Below are 17738 nucleotides of genomic sequence, written 5' to 3'. Positions count from 1 at the left end.
TTTGCCATTATTATTATTATTATTATTATTATTATTATTAAGTTCTATAATAAAAGTAACTTGGCAGCACCTGGCTGGCTCAGTCGGTAGAAGATGGGACACTTGATCTCAGGGTCTTGAGTTCGAGCCCCACGATGGGCGTAGAGCTTACTTAAAACAAACAAACAAACAAACAAACAAACAAACTTGCACATACCAACATGCCATTTAGCTTCCTGGCCATGGTAACTTTAAAAGCAAAGAACATGAAAAATTCTGAGACCAAACAATTTACAGCAGGTAACAGTCAACGCAGAAAGCCCCTACTACAGCAGCAACAATTAATCTCGATTGGTGTCACTGAATGTGGAATCTTGAATTATACAATTGCAGCTCATGAGCTGGAAATTTTGTCACATCAAAGGGGCAGACTTAAACGTTATACTAAGGATCATCTTATTCAGCAAAGCAGCCTGTCCAAATTCTCATAAATGTTTTTTAATCAGGATTACTTGAGGTTTTTTTGGTGCCTGGGCTAAATCTATTTTGAATTTAATCATAATTCATGTTTTGAAGCTTTTAGTAAAAAGATGAAAGAAATAAATAGATCTTTATTACTATTTCAGACAGAAGTATTTATTTCAATCTGTCTCAAAGGAAATTGAGCTCCCCACCCCACTCCCAGTTCCTCTAGGACATAAATTCCTTTTGAGGTTGCTATCCGAATTTTCCAGACCAGAAACATTCCTTCCAAAGTTAGCTCTTAGAAAGGCAAGTTTTTGAGTCTTAGAAGGAAAAGCTTGTCCAAGCTTCTTTTTCTCTGCCAAAACAATTAACATTTGACATGGCTAATTCAAATGACTCTCACAGACAAAATCAGAAACTTGATTGTGTAGTTGGGGGAAGAGAAAAGAAAAAAAAGAGAAGGTAAGAGGAAGTGACCCAAATGCTAATATTGGTCCAAAAATAGCCCTAAGGGAGCATAACCCCTAACTTTCCTAGGACAATCATGCCTTCTTGTAAATTTAACACTATACTGAGATAATGTATTAAATGGGTAACCAAATATGATTGTATTTCTCTCTCTCCCATATATATATATATATATATATATATATATATATATATATATGTATGTATGTATGTATGTATTTCTTTTTGGTAAGACTTTGCAATTAAATAAAAAAATTCTTTCTCAGACCATGAATCCCAATTTTGGATTCGGAACAATATTGTTACCATATGCCACATGTCAATTTCAATTTGGCTCCCCAATAATAGCTAAGAGCAACTGGCTGCCATGCCCATCCCAGGATGTCCACATGTACTTGAAGGCTGCCAGGTGACAGCACCATACTGAGCCTTGACATACAGGGCCTTGTTTAATCTTCACGGCAACCCTATGCTCTTAAGTACTGGCATCTTCCTTCCCTCCTTTTTTATCTCCTTATTTTTAATTAATTTCAGACTTAAACTGAAAAAGAAAAAAACTTCAAGAAAATTACTAAGAATTCATATATACCCTTCACCCAAATTACCCAAATGTTAATTTTTTACCACTTTGCTTTATCTCTCTCTCTGATATAGATATTAGTTTATCCCTAAACATAGTATCTCCATAAAAATCAGGACACACTCTTTTATCTTCACAATATGATGATCAAAATCAGAAAATTAATATTAATACCTATATAATCTAATCTCAACCTTATTCAAATATCATCAATTGACCAAATAAAATAATGTCCTTTATGGCAAAAGAAAAAATTTTGGGGGGCTTCTGGGTGGCTCAGTCAGTTAAGTAGCTGCCTTTGGCTCAGGTCATGATCTCGGGGCCCTGGAATCAAGGCCTGCATTGGGTTCTCTGCTCAGTGGGGAGTCTGCTTCTCCCTCTCCCTCTGCTTCTCCCCCCGCCCCCTGCCCCACTCGTGTGCTCATGCTCTCCCGCTCACAAATAAATAAAATCTTAAAAAAGAAAGAGAAAACTTTTCTCTGATCCAATCAATCCAGGATCATATGTTGTATTTAGTTTCTATGTGACTTTAGTCTCCTTTAATCTAGAACTATTCCTCAGTCTTTGTCTTTCATGATGTTGACATTTTTAAAAAATACAGTCCATTTGATTTGTAAAACGTTTCTTAATTTATATTTATCTGATATTTCCTTGTGATTAGATTCAAGTTATGCATTTTTGGCAGGAATGCCACACAGGTGATGTCCTTCTCAGATGATGATTTGTCCCATCACTGGTATTGACTTTAATCATCTAGTAAAAGTGGCGTCTGCCATGTTTCTCCACTGTAAAGTCACTCATGCCTCCTTTATACGCAATAAGTATCTTGCGAGGAGATACTTTAGGTAGGCTCCTCTACTATTGATGAAAAAGCTGAGGCTCAGAGAAGTCATGAGTTGTCCAAGATCACACAGTTTAAACATTCCAGAACACAAATTCAAACTCCATTTTGTGGCTCCCACACTTGAGATTCTTCAAAAGCATCCCACTGCTTCCTAGATCAGTCACCAATAGCTAAACCATCTTATTGTAATGCCCTTACTATGAGCACTGAGGAAAACAGTATGAGGACATCATGGCCCACGGAATCCTGGTACTTCTCTGGTCTTAAGAACTGGCATGGTCCTAGCCACTGAATCTCTAGAGCTGCTTCTAAAGTGCTAGAAATCCTGAGGGCAGTACTTTATACCCAAGCCCCCTACTCTCTGGACAATGAATCTAGGAGAGCACTGGAGGAGAAGTCAGCTGGTACTAAAACACAGAAGATGGAAATGTATATGCATCAGGACACCAGGCTGAACAAGGAAAACCTAAAATTATCCCTACCCTAAGGCCATCTCGTCACAAACTGACCTCTGGCTCTCCAGCTGAAACTTTTCTTTTTGAGCTGCCATTTCTTTCTAAATTTTTTGTTTTAATTTTATTTTTGAAATACATTGGTATTACATTCCTATGATTCAAAACTCAATGTGGCATACCCACTAAAATGGTCATAATGAAAAAGACAAATAATAACAAGTGTTGGCAAGGATGTGGAGAAATGGAACCTTCATATATTGCTGGAAGGAATGTAAAATGGTACAGCTGCTTTGGAAACAATTTGTTAGTTCCTCAAAAGTTCACTCATAAGAGTTAGCAGTTGACCCACTCCTGGTACAGATGCAAATTAAATAAAAACAAATGTACATTTAAAACCTTGTATGTATATGTTGATAGCATTATTCATAATAGTCAAAAAGTAGCAACAAGCCAGGGTAACTGTTTGGCTCAGTCAGAAGAGCATGTGACTCTTGATCTTGGGGTCCTGAGTTCAAGCCCCATGTTGGGTGTAGAGATTACTTAAATAATTTTTCTTTTAAGTGGAGGGGTGCCTGGCTAGCTTAGTTGGTTAAGCATCCAACTCTTGATTTTGGTTCAGGTCATGATCTCAGAGTTCTGAGATCGAGCCCTGTATAAGGCTCCATGCTAGGTGTGGAGCCTGCTTAAGATTCTTTCTCTCCCTCTCCCTCTGCCTCTCCCCTCCTCTCTAAATTAAATAAAAGAAAAGAAAAGAAAAGAAAAGAAGGGGAAACAACCCAAATGTCCATCAATTGGTGTTGTATATGCATACAATGGAATATTATTTGGTAATAAAACTAGAACTGATCCATGCTACAACACAGATAAACCTTGAAAAGATCATACTGATGAAAGACACCAGTCACAAAAGACCACATATTACCTGATGCCATTTATATGCAATGTCCAGAATAGGCAAATCTATAGAGACAGAAAGTAAAGACAAGAAAATGGTTGCTTGGGGCAGTTTGGGAGGGCGGGGTACAGGAGTGGGGGAGATGATAAATGAATGCTAATGAGTAAAAGGTTTCCTTTGAGAATAATGAAAATGTTCTAAATTGATTGTGGTGATGGTTGCACAATCTATGAACATACTAAAAACCACTGAATTGTACAGTTTAAATGGGTGAATTGTGTGATGTGTGAATTATATCTCAATAAAGCTATTTTATAAGTTAACATTATAAAATAGTAAATCTTAAGAAATCTCCCAACACACACCCCGCTCACTTTTACAGCGCTATTCCAGTAACAAGTTACTTTGTTCTTTTACATACTTCCAGGGTTTCTTTGTGCAAATTCAAATATACTTTCTTCTCCCCACTTCTTTCACAAAATACACACTCTTCCTTCTTTCATTTAGTATATCCTTTGAGATCTTTCCATATCTGTATTAGAGAACACCCTAATTCTTGTGTGTGGTTTAATAGTTTTCCCTTGTGTGAACATACCCATTTATTTAACCTGTTTCCACTGACACATTTAGGGTTGTTTCCAATCATTTGCTATTAGCAACAATGATGCAATGCTTGTTTTTTCTTTTTAACTTGATTTCATCAAGTAATCTTTTGTCCCTGGACTGCTGCGAGGCAAAAAGGAGCAGAAACTACCTCAGAGTTAATCAAAACTGGGTCTGCGACTGGCCTCCTCTGCTAACTAGCTGTGACTCTCAGAAAGTTACTTGTATTTTCTGAGTCTTAATTTCCTCACTTGTAAAATGGGCAAAATCTCTGAGGAAAAAGGCATAAGGTTGGTAATGGATTATAACACCCTGAGGATAAAAAATAATCCAGTGGTCCAGATGATGCTTAAATAAAGGAGGAGGAGGAGGGGGAGGAGGAAGAAAAGAAGGAGCTGAAAGCTGATCTACCAGAAAATGCCTGGTAATAAATATAGAAGGAAAGAGCAAATTAGAAAATCATCCTTTTATAGATACCAATTGACCTAGGCCATGATTATCAATAGATGTTAAACCCAGTGGATAAAAATTGTTGAGGAACAGGATATTCAAACAATCTCAAAGTTATCTCCCCACAGACTACTGTATTAATTACAAAGAGAAACAGGTACCTTTACAATGAAGAGACCAGGCAATACCACTTCATCCAAATGACCAAATCTTTTTTTTTAAAGATTTATTTATTTATTCGAGAGAACGAGAATGAGAGAGAGAGTACATGAGGGGGGGAGGGTTAGAGGCAGAAGCAGGCTCCTCGCTGAGCAGGGAGCCCAATGCCGGACTCGATCCCAGGGCTCCAAGATCATGACCTGAGCTGAAGACAGTCGCTTAACCAACTGAGCCACCCAGGCGCCCCTCCAAATGACCAAATCTTATATCACCAGTGATGTTACAAACTGACACTATGTGTGACCTAATGTGATACAAAGAAAAAGATGCAACACTGTCTATTTGGAATTCCTACTACAAGTGTTTAACCTGAGTCTGATAAAGAGAAAACAATCAGACCAATCCAATTTACCAAGGCAACAGACTTGGACTCTTCAAAATATCAATGTTTCAGGGTAACGGTATTACGGTTAGATGGGAGAACTTCCTGTATCTTAAGAGATACATGCTCCAGTGGGCAGAGCTAAAGTGTTATAATGTCTGCAACTCACTTTTAAATGATTTCTTGGGAAAAACTGTGTGTGTGTGTGTATGTGTGTGCGCAGATGCAGAAAGAGAAAGCAAATTAATCTGGATGAAGAGTATATGGAATGTTCACGGTAAAATTTTTGCAATTTTTCTACATATCTGAAACTTTTCAAAATGAGTTGGGGGAAATAAATCAAATAAAACATGTAAACCATTTGGCACCTAGTAGATGCTATGATAATTCACATCATGGCTTCAACTAACTCAACAAACTCAACAGACGGAAGGAAAGCTCCTTCCTGTGTGCCTGCAGGTAAAATGAGCCATATCAAAGTAAATGCCACCAGCCAGTCCTGCCTTCATGAAGCTTATGCTTTTGATCAGAAGGCAAGACAAAAATAGGAAGCAGCTGGAGATGCTTTTGGTTTTGTTTCCAGAAAATCCACCTAGCGCCATCTGCAACTTTTTTTTAAACTAGGTAACTTAAAAAAAAAAAAAAGTTACTTAACCTCACTAAGAATTATTTCCTCATTTATCTGGAAAAAATGGAACTAAAATCTACCACCTAAGTTTAAAATTATAAAACAGCATACATAATATACGTTTGTAAAACATCTTTTATTGAAGACTCTCATTAAAAGATATTAGTCTCCTAGAATAAAAGTGGGGATAAAGAACCCCAAAACTGCTAGAACTCATCCAGGAATTCAGTAAAGTAGCAGGATATAAAATCAATGCACAGAAATCAGTGGCATTCCTATACACCAACAACAAGACAGAAGAGAGACAAATCAAGGAGTCGATCCCATTTACAATTGCACCCAAAACCATTAGATATCTAGGAATAAATTTAACCAAAGAGGCAAAGGATCTGTACTCAGAAAACTATAAAATACTCATGAAAGAAATTGAAGAAGACACAAAGAAATGGAAAAACGTTCCATGCTTATGGATTGGGAGAACCAACATTGTGAAGATGTCAATGCTACCTAGAGCAATCTACACATTCAATGCAATCCCCATCAAAATACCATCCACTTTTTTCAAAGAAATGGAACAAATAATCCTAAAATTTGTATGGAACCAGAAGAGACCCCGAATAGCCAGAGGAATATTGAAAAAGAAAAGCAAAGCTGGTGGCATCACAATTCTGGACTTCAACCTCTATTACAAAGCTGTCATCATCAAGACAGTATGGTACTGGCACAAAAACAGACACATAGATCAATGGAACAGAATCGAGAGCCCAGAAATGGACCCTCAACTCTATGGTCAACTTATCTTTGACAAAGCAGGAAAGAATGTCCAATGGAAAAAAGACAGTCTCTTCAACAAATGGTGTTGGGAAAATTGGACAGCCACATGCAGAAGAATGAAACTGGACCATTTCCTTACACCACACACAAAAATAGACTCCAAATGGTTGAAAGACCTAAACGTGAGACAGGAGTCCATCAATATCCTAAAGTAGAACACAGGTAGCAACCTCTTCGACCTCAGCCGCAGCAACTTCTTCCTAGAAACATCGCCAAAGGCATGGGAAGCCAGGGCAAAAATGAACTATTGGGATTTCATCAAGATAAAAAGCTTTTGCACAGCAAAAGAAACAGTCCACAAAACCAAAAGACAACCGACAGAATGGGAGAAAATATTTGCAAATGACATATCAGATAAAGGGCTAGTATCCAAAATCTATAAAGAACTTACCAAACTCAACACCCAAAGAACAAATAATCCAATCAAGAAATGGGCAGAAGACATGAACAGACATTTTTCCAAAGAAGACATCCAAATGGCCAATAGGCACATGAAAAAGTGCTCAACATCGCTTGGCATCAGGGAAATCCAAATCAAAACCTCAATGAGATACCACCTCACACCCGTCAGAATGGCTAAAATTAACAAGTCAGGGAACGACAGATGTTGGCGGGGATGTGGAGAAAGGGGAACCCTCCTACATTGTTGGTGGGAATGCAAGCTGGTGCAACCACTCTGGAAAACAGTATGGAGGTTCCTCAAACAGTTGAAATTAGAGCTACCATTTGATCCAGCAATTGCACTACTGGGTATTTACCACAAAGATACAAATGTAGGGACCCGAAGGGGTACGTGCACCCCAATGTTTATAGCAGCAATGTCCACAATAGCCAAACTGTGGAAAGAGCCAAGATGTCCATCGACAGATGGATGGATAAAGAAGATGTGGTATATATACACAATGGAATATTATGAAGCCATCAAAAGGAATGAGATCTTGCCATTTGCAACGACGTGGATGGAACTGGAGGGTGTTATGCTGAGTGAAATAAGTCAATCAGAGAAAGACATGTATCATATGACCTCACTGATATGAGGAATTCTTAATCTCAGGAAACAAACTGAGTGTTACTGGAGTGGTTGGGGGTGGGAGGGATGGGGTGGCTGGGTGATAGACATTGGGGAGGGTATGTGCTACGGTGAGCACTGTGAATTGTGCAAGACTGTTGAATCACAGATCTGTACTTCTGAAACAAATAACGCAACATATTTTAAGAAAAAAGAAAAAGATAACAGGAGAGGAAGAATGAAGGGGAGTAAGTCAGAGGGGGAGATGAACCATGAGAGACAATGGACTCTGAAAAACAAACTGAGGGTTCTAGAGGGGAGGAGGGTAGGGGGATGGGTTAGCCTGGTGATGGGTATTGAGGAGGGCACGTTCTGCATGGAGCACTGGGTGTTATGAACAATGAATCATGGAACACTGCATCAAAAACTAATGATGTAATGTATGGTGATTAACATAACAATAAAAAAATTTTTTAAAAAAGTGGGGATAAAGAGAGGCTCCTGATGGTTTCATCTTTATTTACTTACCAGAAAACCCAGCACAGAATCTTGCATTTAGTTTATGCTCACAAATGTTGAAGAAGTAACAATAAGACATTATGAGACAGAATGCCTTAAAAAATCTTTTGGCATATAAATGCCATTGGAATTAAAGGAAAGAATGACATGAGATGGCCCAGTCAGACACAGCAGCACCTTAACAACAGCATGTATTTATGTACATATAAATTTGCCAAAGTCCTTTTATATACATTATCTCATCTTGGTGTCACAATAACCCCCATTTTACAGAAGAAGAAACTGAGACTTGAAAAGATAAATTTCCACATAGTGCAGAGCTCAAATCTGTGTTTGCTCCACCCAGCCACATAAGAACAGAAATAATTCATAGCTTGTGATTCTCACAGTCTCTTCCCTAGGGTCTCTGCTAGGGCACAGTGAGTCACTGATGACCACTCCTAAATTCATACCTGTTCTACAGAAAAATGCCAAAAATCTGCCTGGGATTGCTTCTATCAATATTCAGAAAGATGAACAATCAGACCTTTTACCCACCTGGTTCAGATATTTAAAAAGTGGAGCTTAAATTCCCCTTTCTAGTGTGGTGGTGTGACTGAGATAGAGAGGAAGTGAGCAGAAGGGGTTATTTTCATCTCAAGGTTGATGCTGCCACATTTTAGTGAAGCTAATCATAACTCAAAAATAAAAATTTTCTGCAGAATCTTCTGGGGAAAACTCTTGGTTGCTTTATTGTTTCAGTTCACTTTTTAAATATCATACTGTGTTGTAGGCAGAGATGATGTATTTTATTTCTCTCTTCCAGAGGTTTCCATATTATTTATATACTAACCTTTATTATTATAGCCTTCACAAAAACCAGCAGGAACTCTGTGATTCCATTTTTGCCCACTTTCTGTTCACCCATCACAATTTCCTTCCTTTAGTAAGAGTTTAGCTCAAGTGGCTAATGGACTTGGCAAAGGTATGTAGAAATGATAAGAATTTAAATCAGGGGGCAATTAAAGAGGAACTCTGATCCGGCATTTCTACCCCCAGAAATGTATTCTACAGAAATATTCCCACAAGTTCATCACAAAAGGATGCCTTGTCAAATGCTCACTGAAGCGGTGCCTAACAGCCATGAAAACAGGTAAGTTAGAGCGACATGCAAATATGTGGGGCAACTGCTCAAAATATATTAAGAGACAGCAAGCAGAATTATATATAATAATATCATTAGTATATGGGTGGGGAAAAAATGACAGAGGAATATACATCAAAACCTCAAACTTGATTAACTTTATGAGGTGGAATTAAGGGGAATTTCCCCTATCCAGTTCCTTGTGCATTTCTAAAATAAATTTTGATTAATCTTATGTTATGTCTAGACTCAAAAAAATTTTAAGATATATATATTTATGTGCCCCTTGCCATTCTTTCCTCTTCACTTTGGAAGCAGCTAGTACTCCACCTGTATTACTACCTCTAGTGATATCAAAGGTAGAGTACCAGCTCTAGAAGTTTGCATTCTTCTTGCAGATGAATGACAGGATAGTGTTTAGAAAGGACACTTTTTAAAAAATATTATTTATTTGTTTATTTATTCATTTGAGAAAGAGAGAGAGAGCACAAGCGTCTCTGCACTGAGTGTGGAACCCGATGTGGGGCTCGATCTCTGGACCCCAAGATCATGACCTGAGCTGAAATCAAGGGTCGAACACTTAAGCAACTGAACCACCCAGGCACCCCTAGAAAGGACATTTAAAAATCGCTTACAATATTCCCAGTAAGTGGTATTACAGCCTGTAGGCTGATTAAATACTTGCAGTGACCAAGAAAATCACTACCTTCTGAAGCAGCCCTTGATGTCTTCTAGCTTTGGTGTGACATTCCTAACGACGACATTCAGGAATGGCAACTGATCTAGACACCAATATCCATAGCATGTCAGGCTAAGCAGATGGAAGCATTATCACATCCAAGAAAACTAACATTGTTACTGATTATCTAATATACAACTCCCATTCAAATTTCCCCATTTGCCCCCAAAATGTCCCTTACAGCTTTTTTTTTCTTTTTTCTTTTTAAGTCCAGAATCCAATCAAGGGTTACATGTTGCTTTTAGTTGTCATAGCTCCGGTCTCCTTTAATCTAGATCAGTCCCCTATATATCTTGTTTTATTTTGTTTTGGTTGTCTTTCATGACACTGACATTTTCAAAGATCGCAGGCCAGCTGTTTTGCAGTATGTCCCACAGTCTGGATTCACCTGATTATTTCTTCATGATTAGATTTAGGTTAAGCATTTCTGGCAAGAATTCTGCATCAGTGATGTTGTTTACTTCTCATTGCATCAGGTTGTCTAGTTACACTGTTATCTTTTTCTTTGTGTTACCACTATAGGTACTGAGCAAGGATCAGCCAATAAATAAAATATTTAAACCAAGAAATAAATATAATGTTAAAAACAGTTACTATGAGCATCAGCTATACCAGGCATAGTGCCAGACATTTAAAACATATTATCTCATTTAAACCTCATAACAATCTTGCAAAAAAACTGAGGTTCAAAGAAGTTAAATAACTTGCCCAAAGACACATATATAGTGATAGAAAAATATATGCATGTGAATTCTCTCTCTCTCTCTCTCTCATACACACACACTTTAACATATGATCCCAGGGATCACAGTCTTTGTGAGGATCCTCCAGGGACAAGTGAAGAACTGTGACCTTAGACACACCTTGAGTAGACCTATCTAGTTTTCAGCAATTAGATTACTATGGCGAAGGAACTGAAAATAAATTATCTGTGGTCTATACAAAATTCTTCCATACTTGGAAGTGTTCTTATTTGGAGATGGGCCACATTTCCACCATAGCCAAGAAAATACGGCAATGGTTCCATAAATTATTATAACATTCTAATGTTTTTTTCATCTTTTTTTTTACTAGTCTGCAACAAAATGAGAAAAATAAAGACAATGTAGAGAATTTTTCATAAAGTTCAATATATTGTTAATTTTAAAAGTATGGTCTCCCTCAACTTTTGTTATTAAATGTCCTTTATTTTATGAGATAAAAGTGAAGGGGTCATTTTTAAAAAATCTATCTCTACTATAGAAAAATAACCATTGTCAATAGCTCAGCCAATTTTACCTTATTTTTTGTAATTTTGCTTATCTATACAATTCATAAGTGTGAGACCCATTGATTTAGGGAACTCTATACAATTATAAAATTATTTTTTGAGAAACTAACTTGAATAAAGGAAGTTCAGCCCAAAAAGAAACCAGATCTGAAATATTTCTCACTTTCCCTACAAGTCATCTACATAACACCTCAAAGGGTGCAGGTATCAGGAATACATTTTAATGGATTTGTTAAAAGTGTCTCAGATTTGACACTTGCATTACTAAATGCCCTCTTCCAATGCATTGATATTTCCTTTGAATGGACCCTCAGTGGCTTAAGTTAATATACTCAATCAACAAACATTCGGAGTCCCTAATCTTTGCAAGACATGCTATGAGGTGCCTGGGAATGGTCTGGAGAGCTCCTTCTTGCTTCATGTCTCAGATCAAAGGTCTCCTAACCCTCTCACCAATAAGAAAGAAGGAAAGCCTTCCTTGGGGCTGTGCTCTCCTAGCATGGCCCACATAACTCTTTTTATGTAGCTACTTATGTTTGTCTCCCTCACCTGAGTGAATTCTTTCAAAGGAAACACTATCTTATTCAATTCTGTATTCTTAGCACCATACATATACAGCTAGGGGAAAATCAGTATAAATTAGAAGACTAACATATTTCACAAATAAGGAAACTAAAGTTCAGAAAAAGAATATAATATGTCCAACATCATACAGCTAATAAAAAAGTAGCAAGCCTCACCAGAGCTCCCTTCAAGTCCACTATGCCACATCCTACACTTGGACAGGGTGAAGGAGAGAAAGATCTTAGATGTCTGTCTGGAACTTCAAACTCAACATGGCCAAAAGTCCCTCCTTCTTGAACAAACAAAAATCTGGTCTCTGTCCAGTGTTCTCTTTTTCTGAAAATGGCATTCCCAGTTGCTCAAGGAAAAATTCAAGTACATCTCTACTCCCCCTTCTCCCTAACCCCACATCCAATCCATCAGTAATCTTATCAATTATAATGTTCAAGTTTAGCATCTCCCTAATCTCTTTCCTTCTTTCCAAGCCCTCTGTCACCACCCTAAATCCAAGCCACCATTATCCCTCACATAGACTACAAGAATGACTTTCTACTTGTCCTCCACACATTGACTTTGGCCAATATTCTCCAATCTCTTCTTCACTTAACAGCCAAGGTGATGTTTTTCATATCATTCTACATATATAATTCACCTAGCTATTTAAAGCCCTTTATTAGGTTCCCATTGCTCTTAGGATAAAGACCAAAATTCACGCGAGGCTCAGAAAACTGCCCACTTTCTAGACTCTGCCACCTCTCCAGTCTGGTTTGGTCTCTCCCCTTGCTCTATTCCCATATACAGACTGACCTCTTTTCAAATCCTCATATTTACCACTCTTTCCTTTGTACTTTGAACATGCAGTTTCCCTTGTCAGAAATCCTCTGTCTCCCTGTAAGCACCTCTCATTGTCAACCTAAATTACTTCCACTCACTCTTAAAGTTTCTTGAAGTGTCACCTCCTACAGGAATCTTTCCCTGATTTCCCTAGAGAAGGTGAAGTACCAGTGAGGCACTCCTATTCCACCATATAGTACATCCCCTTTTGGTAATAACACTCATCACACTGTGATTACTTGTCCAATGATTGTCTCCCTATTAGAACAGAAATTCCATAGGGCAGGGGATGATTCTCTTTCTTTCTCCTTTTTTTAAGATTTTATTTATTTATTTATTTAGAAAGATACACTTGGCATCAGGGAAATACAAATAAAAACCTCAATGAGATATCACCTCACACCAGTCAGAATGGCTAAAATTAACAAGTCAGGAAACGACAGATGTTGGCGAGGATGTGGAGAAAGGGGAACCCTCTTACACTGTTGGTGGGAATGCAAGCTTGGTGCAGCCACTCTGGAAAACAGTATGGCGTTTCCTCAAAAGGTTGAAAATAGAGCTACCCTACAACCCAGCAATTGCACTACTGGGTATTTATCCCAAAGATACAAATGTAGGGACCCGAAGGGGCACATGCACCCCAATGTTTATAGCAGCAATGTCCACAACAGCCAAACTATGGAAAGAGCCTAGATGTCCATCAACAGATGAATGGATAAAGAAGAGGTGAGGTATATATACAATGGAATATTATGCAGCCATCAAAAAATGAAATCTTGCCATTTGCAACAACGTGGATGGAATTAGAGGGTATTATGCTAAGCGAAATAAGTCATCAGAGAAAGACAAGTATCATATGATCTCACTGATATGAGGAATTTGAGAAACAAGACAGAGGGTCATAGGGGGAGGTAGGGAAAAATGCAACAAGATGAAACCAGAGAGGGAGACAAACCACAAGAGACTCTTAATCTCAGGAAACAAACTGAGGGTTGCTGGAGTGGAGGGGAGTGGGAGGGACGGGGTGGCTGGGTGATGGACATTGGGGAGGGCATGTGCTATGGTGAGTGCTGTGAATTGTGTAAGACTGATGAATCACAGATCTGTACCCCTGACACAAATAATATACTATATGTTAATTTAAAAAAAATGAAAGAAAGAAAGCACACATGTGCACGAGCAAGCAGAGGGAGGGGCAGAGGGAGAGGGAGAAAGAATCTCAAGCAGGCTCCACACTGAGTGCAGAGCTCAATGTGGGGCTCCATCTCGCAACCCTGAGGTCATGACCTGAGCCAACATCAAGAGTCAGACGTTTAACCAACTGAGGCACCCAGGGAAGCTTCTCTTTCCACTGATGTATCCATAGTTCTTAAAACACAGTAGCTGCTCAATTAATATTTGTCATCAGAATTATGGGCTGGGAGCAAACTACTTGGCTAAGTAAGCCAAGGGGCAAGGATCATTATCCATTTGCAAATATGTAAACAGAGGCAGAAAGAAATGCACAGTTATTCAAGGTCACAGACATAGTGATGGAGACAAATCTAACCCATCATTCAGCTCATTTGTCCCCCCAAAACACTAAACAGTGTGGGTAGGAGATGGAGCATCTTAAAATAAGAAAATTAGGAATGAGAAGGTGGTGAGAGAGAGGTCTAGGAAGACAACTTCTGAATCTGCCTGTCACACTAGTTGCCTCCATACCAACAACAGTTAGACCTATGCCTGGAAAAGCATTAACGTTAAACAGCAAACATAACCACCACCACACCCTTCTCCTTAAGAGAACAAATAAAAAAATTTTTTTTCACCCATAAAGAAGACACCACAGGAGGGAACACTGTTGCTACTCCAAGTGTCTTCAAAAAAATAAAACAAATGGGCAGTTTGTCCACCTGGATTGCTCCTCAGCAATCAACAGAAAAGATGGCTTTCCCACCACTTACTGGAGCAGGAATCAGGGGAAAAAAAAGTATTAAATGAGGAAGAAGCCCTTTGAAGTCTTTTTATTCCTTTGGGAATTAAGAGAACATTTCATGTAAAGCATTTGATTTTTTTAAAGTTTTTTTTTCTTTCTTAAAGATTTTATTTATTTATTTGACAGAGAGAGAGAGAGCACAAGTAGGATGAGTGGCAGAGGGAGAGGGAGAAGCAGGCTGTCCGTGGAGCAGGGAGCCTGATGCGGGGCTCGATCCCAGGACTGTGAGATCATGACCTGAGCCGAAGGCAGATGCTTAACTGACTGAGCCACTCAGGTGCCCCTTCTTTTTAAGTTTTTATTTATTTAAGTAATCTCTATACACCCAATGTGGGGCTCAAACTCACAACCCCAAGATTAAGAGTCACATGCTCTTCCTCCTGAGCCAGCTAGGTACCCCTCATATATAGTATTTTAAAACCTTGCTAATGCACTGGCAGTTCTTAATACAGGTACCAATGAAAACTACAGTGACATGGCTCAGCTGCAACACTGCATTGTCCACAAGCTGCTGAGGCCAAATTATGTCTGTCACAGAAGCCACAAACCAGGCCAAAGGGTCAGGCTCATTGCTGCTCATCCTGCCTAGCACCCACTGCAAGAAAAAAGAAAAGTCAAAGCTTCCAAGAGGACTCTGTGGAATAAATACTTGCACAGTCTACCTCTACCCTGGAGTTTCTGGGTGAGGTAAAGAAGGGGTGAGGAGGGTATTCAGAGATTGGAAAAAGACTTAGAGAGACTTGATGTATTGGTGATAAGAGGGAAATTTTGAAACAGAGAGGAAAAGTGAGAATTGTAAATGGAGAAACAGGAAAAGAAACCGAAAGAACTTCAAGGGACATAGAGGGGTGGGGTAAGGAAGGTACAGACAAAAAGGGTAAGGTGCCCAGGAGAATAGACAGTAAGCATCAGAAAAACATACAGAGAAGCAAAGCCAGGCAGTCTTTTCCCAAATCCCAAAGCTGCTCATTGCATCTCAATAAATCTCTCTACTACAAAGCCCATACAATGGACTGTCCTTTGCATTCAGTAACAAGCAGCGTTTAACGAAGCATCACCCAGCTGCAACTTTGGAGACCTAAGGGTCTGAATGGAAAATGAAGAAAATTTGTTCAGCAGCAGAAGATAACCAGGAATGACTTTCACCCAATGCCTGACCTGGCTATAAAAAGGTTTGGCATTTTAGAGTTAAGCATAAAATGCTTTGACATTTCTCCTTCTTTTGACATTCCAGGAGGGGGTGTGGCTGACCCCAAGTCCATTCATTTCCAAGGTTGTAGATCTCTCAGCTAAGACTGGCCCCATCTGTTCTGGAGTCAGCCAGCTGTTTATCCCAAAGTAACATTTATTGCACTAATCATCCTAATAACTCTCACAAGAGCCAAAATCATGTAAGCCAGAATGCTTTCTGTCCTATTAAATGTGTCAGTTCGCTTAAAAACAAAACCCCAAAACACAAACCAAAAAAACCCCCACTTCTATGCGCCTTGGTTTCCCTGGCCAGGATCACTCTTCCTCTCAGAAGATACCTTTTGGGTACCTTTCAGTAATGGCAAATGAAGGTTAACAGTGCTTCTAACTTTCCCTTTCCCTAATGCGTTAAAATGAACCAGGGTTTCCCTAATGACCCCTTCTCCAAACCGTTAGTTGTGACAGGTGACTGTGCTTCACGAAAAGGCAGCTAATTATGGTACCATTGTCAGTGGCAAAGAGCCTACTGCAACATAATTTAAAACACTCACACGAGCACAAATCTGTCCACTTCCAAACAATCCTGCATTGGGAAGAAGAAAAACACTTAACAAAAATGCTGCTTCCAGCAGCCTAAAAGAAGCTTCCCCAGACACGTGAAATGTTTCTGACTGGCAGGGGAGTGCACCATTAAAGGACACTGTCACCTCAAATCAGCAGAAAAGGCGAGACAAACGACACAGACACACACACATAAAATAGAGCCCCACAAAACTTAACCTACTCAGAAGCACGCTCATCTTAAAAATAAATAGCGTGTACTTGCCCAAGCGACATAGAAATGTTCTAAAGTAGTGCAACCACATTAAATCACTGTCTCCATTTCTCCCCACGCATCACCCCTTCCCACTCAAACCTCAGCACTCGGGGCCGTATGTGACAGGACTGCAGTCCCCCACCTCTGTCTTCTGATTTTCTAAGAGCACTTCCCAACATCCTCCCCAACCCAGCCCCCCTCTCCAATCCTCAAAAAGGTTGAGGGGAGTTGCGACTAGGGAATTGGCAGGAATCAGTCCTCCGGCGGGGGAAGGTTGCTAGAGTTGTTCTTTGCAGTGACCCAAATTGCACAGAGCTTTTCACTTAGCAGCACTTGCGAACACCTCTCCAATCCTCCCGCCCCCATCTTCCCAAAAGAAAGCCTTGAGAATTAAGCGGGAGGAATAACTTGGTAGAACCCTTTGAATAAATCACTTCAACTCACCTGGTTTGGGATATTTCTCCCCACCCCAGGCATAAACAGAACTGATGTGCGAATGAGTCACGCAGGCAAGGGAACGTGTTGCGATGTCCTAAGTCCAAGGGCTGGAGTCAGTCCCTGCCCTGGTGCTGCTGCTACTCTTAGCTCAGCTGGAGCAAGCGGCAATCGCAAGCCCAGCAGCAGCAGGGGGGTGGATAGACCGTAGCACAATGAATGCAGTGGGGTTTTTGCAATGACATCATCCCTCTGTCCGAAAGGCCCCAATAGCCATGCTCAGGAGCGGTGCATTCTGGGAATCGTAGTCTTCTAAAGGCCTGGCAGGACACCGAGACTATCGCGGAAACTACAATGCCCAAAATGCGCCAAAGTCGGTCGCGCCCAGAGTGGGCCAAAGGAGCGAAGGGGACGTGGCCGCCATGTTAGGAGTGCCAGGAATAGTCGGCGGAGGCTGGCAGAGGTTTTAGGCAGCGCGCGAGCCGAATGGTGATGCGGTAGGGACGGGGAGGTGGAG

General features: G+C 39.7%; 1 protein-coding gene across 1 annotated transcript in view; it reads right to left on the bottom strand.

The window, feature by feature from the left end:
* Window positions 1-17421, bottom strand: part of RAB30 (RAB30, member RAS oncogene family) — a 76406-nt gene extending 58985 nt beyond the window's left edge. The window contains exon 1 of the mRNA XM_027580384.1: window positions 17231-17421. The gene's annotated coding sequence lies outside the window, so the exon portion shown is untranslated. The remainder of the gene's footprint in view (window positions 1-17230) is intronic.
* Window positions 17422-17738: the final 317 nt, after the last annotated feature.

The sequence above is a fragment of the Zalophus californianus genome, chromosome 11, assembly GCF_009762305.2.
Source record: "Zalophus californianus isolate mZalCal1 chromosome 11, mZalCal1.pri.v2, whole genome shotgun sequence".
NCBI lineage: Eukaryota > Metazoa > Chordata > Mammalia > Carnivora > Otariidae > Zalophus > Zalophus californianus.
The sequence above is the reverse complement of the archived record's forward strand: the minus strand, read 5'-3'. Positions and strand labels throughout refer to the sequence as shown.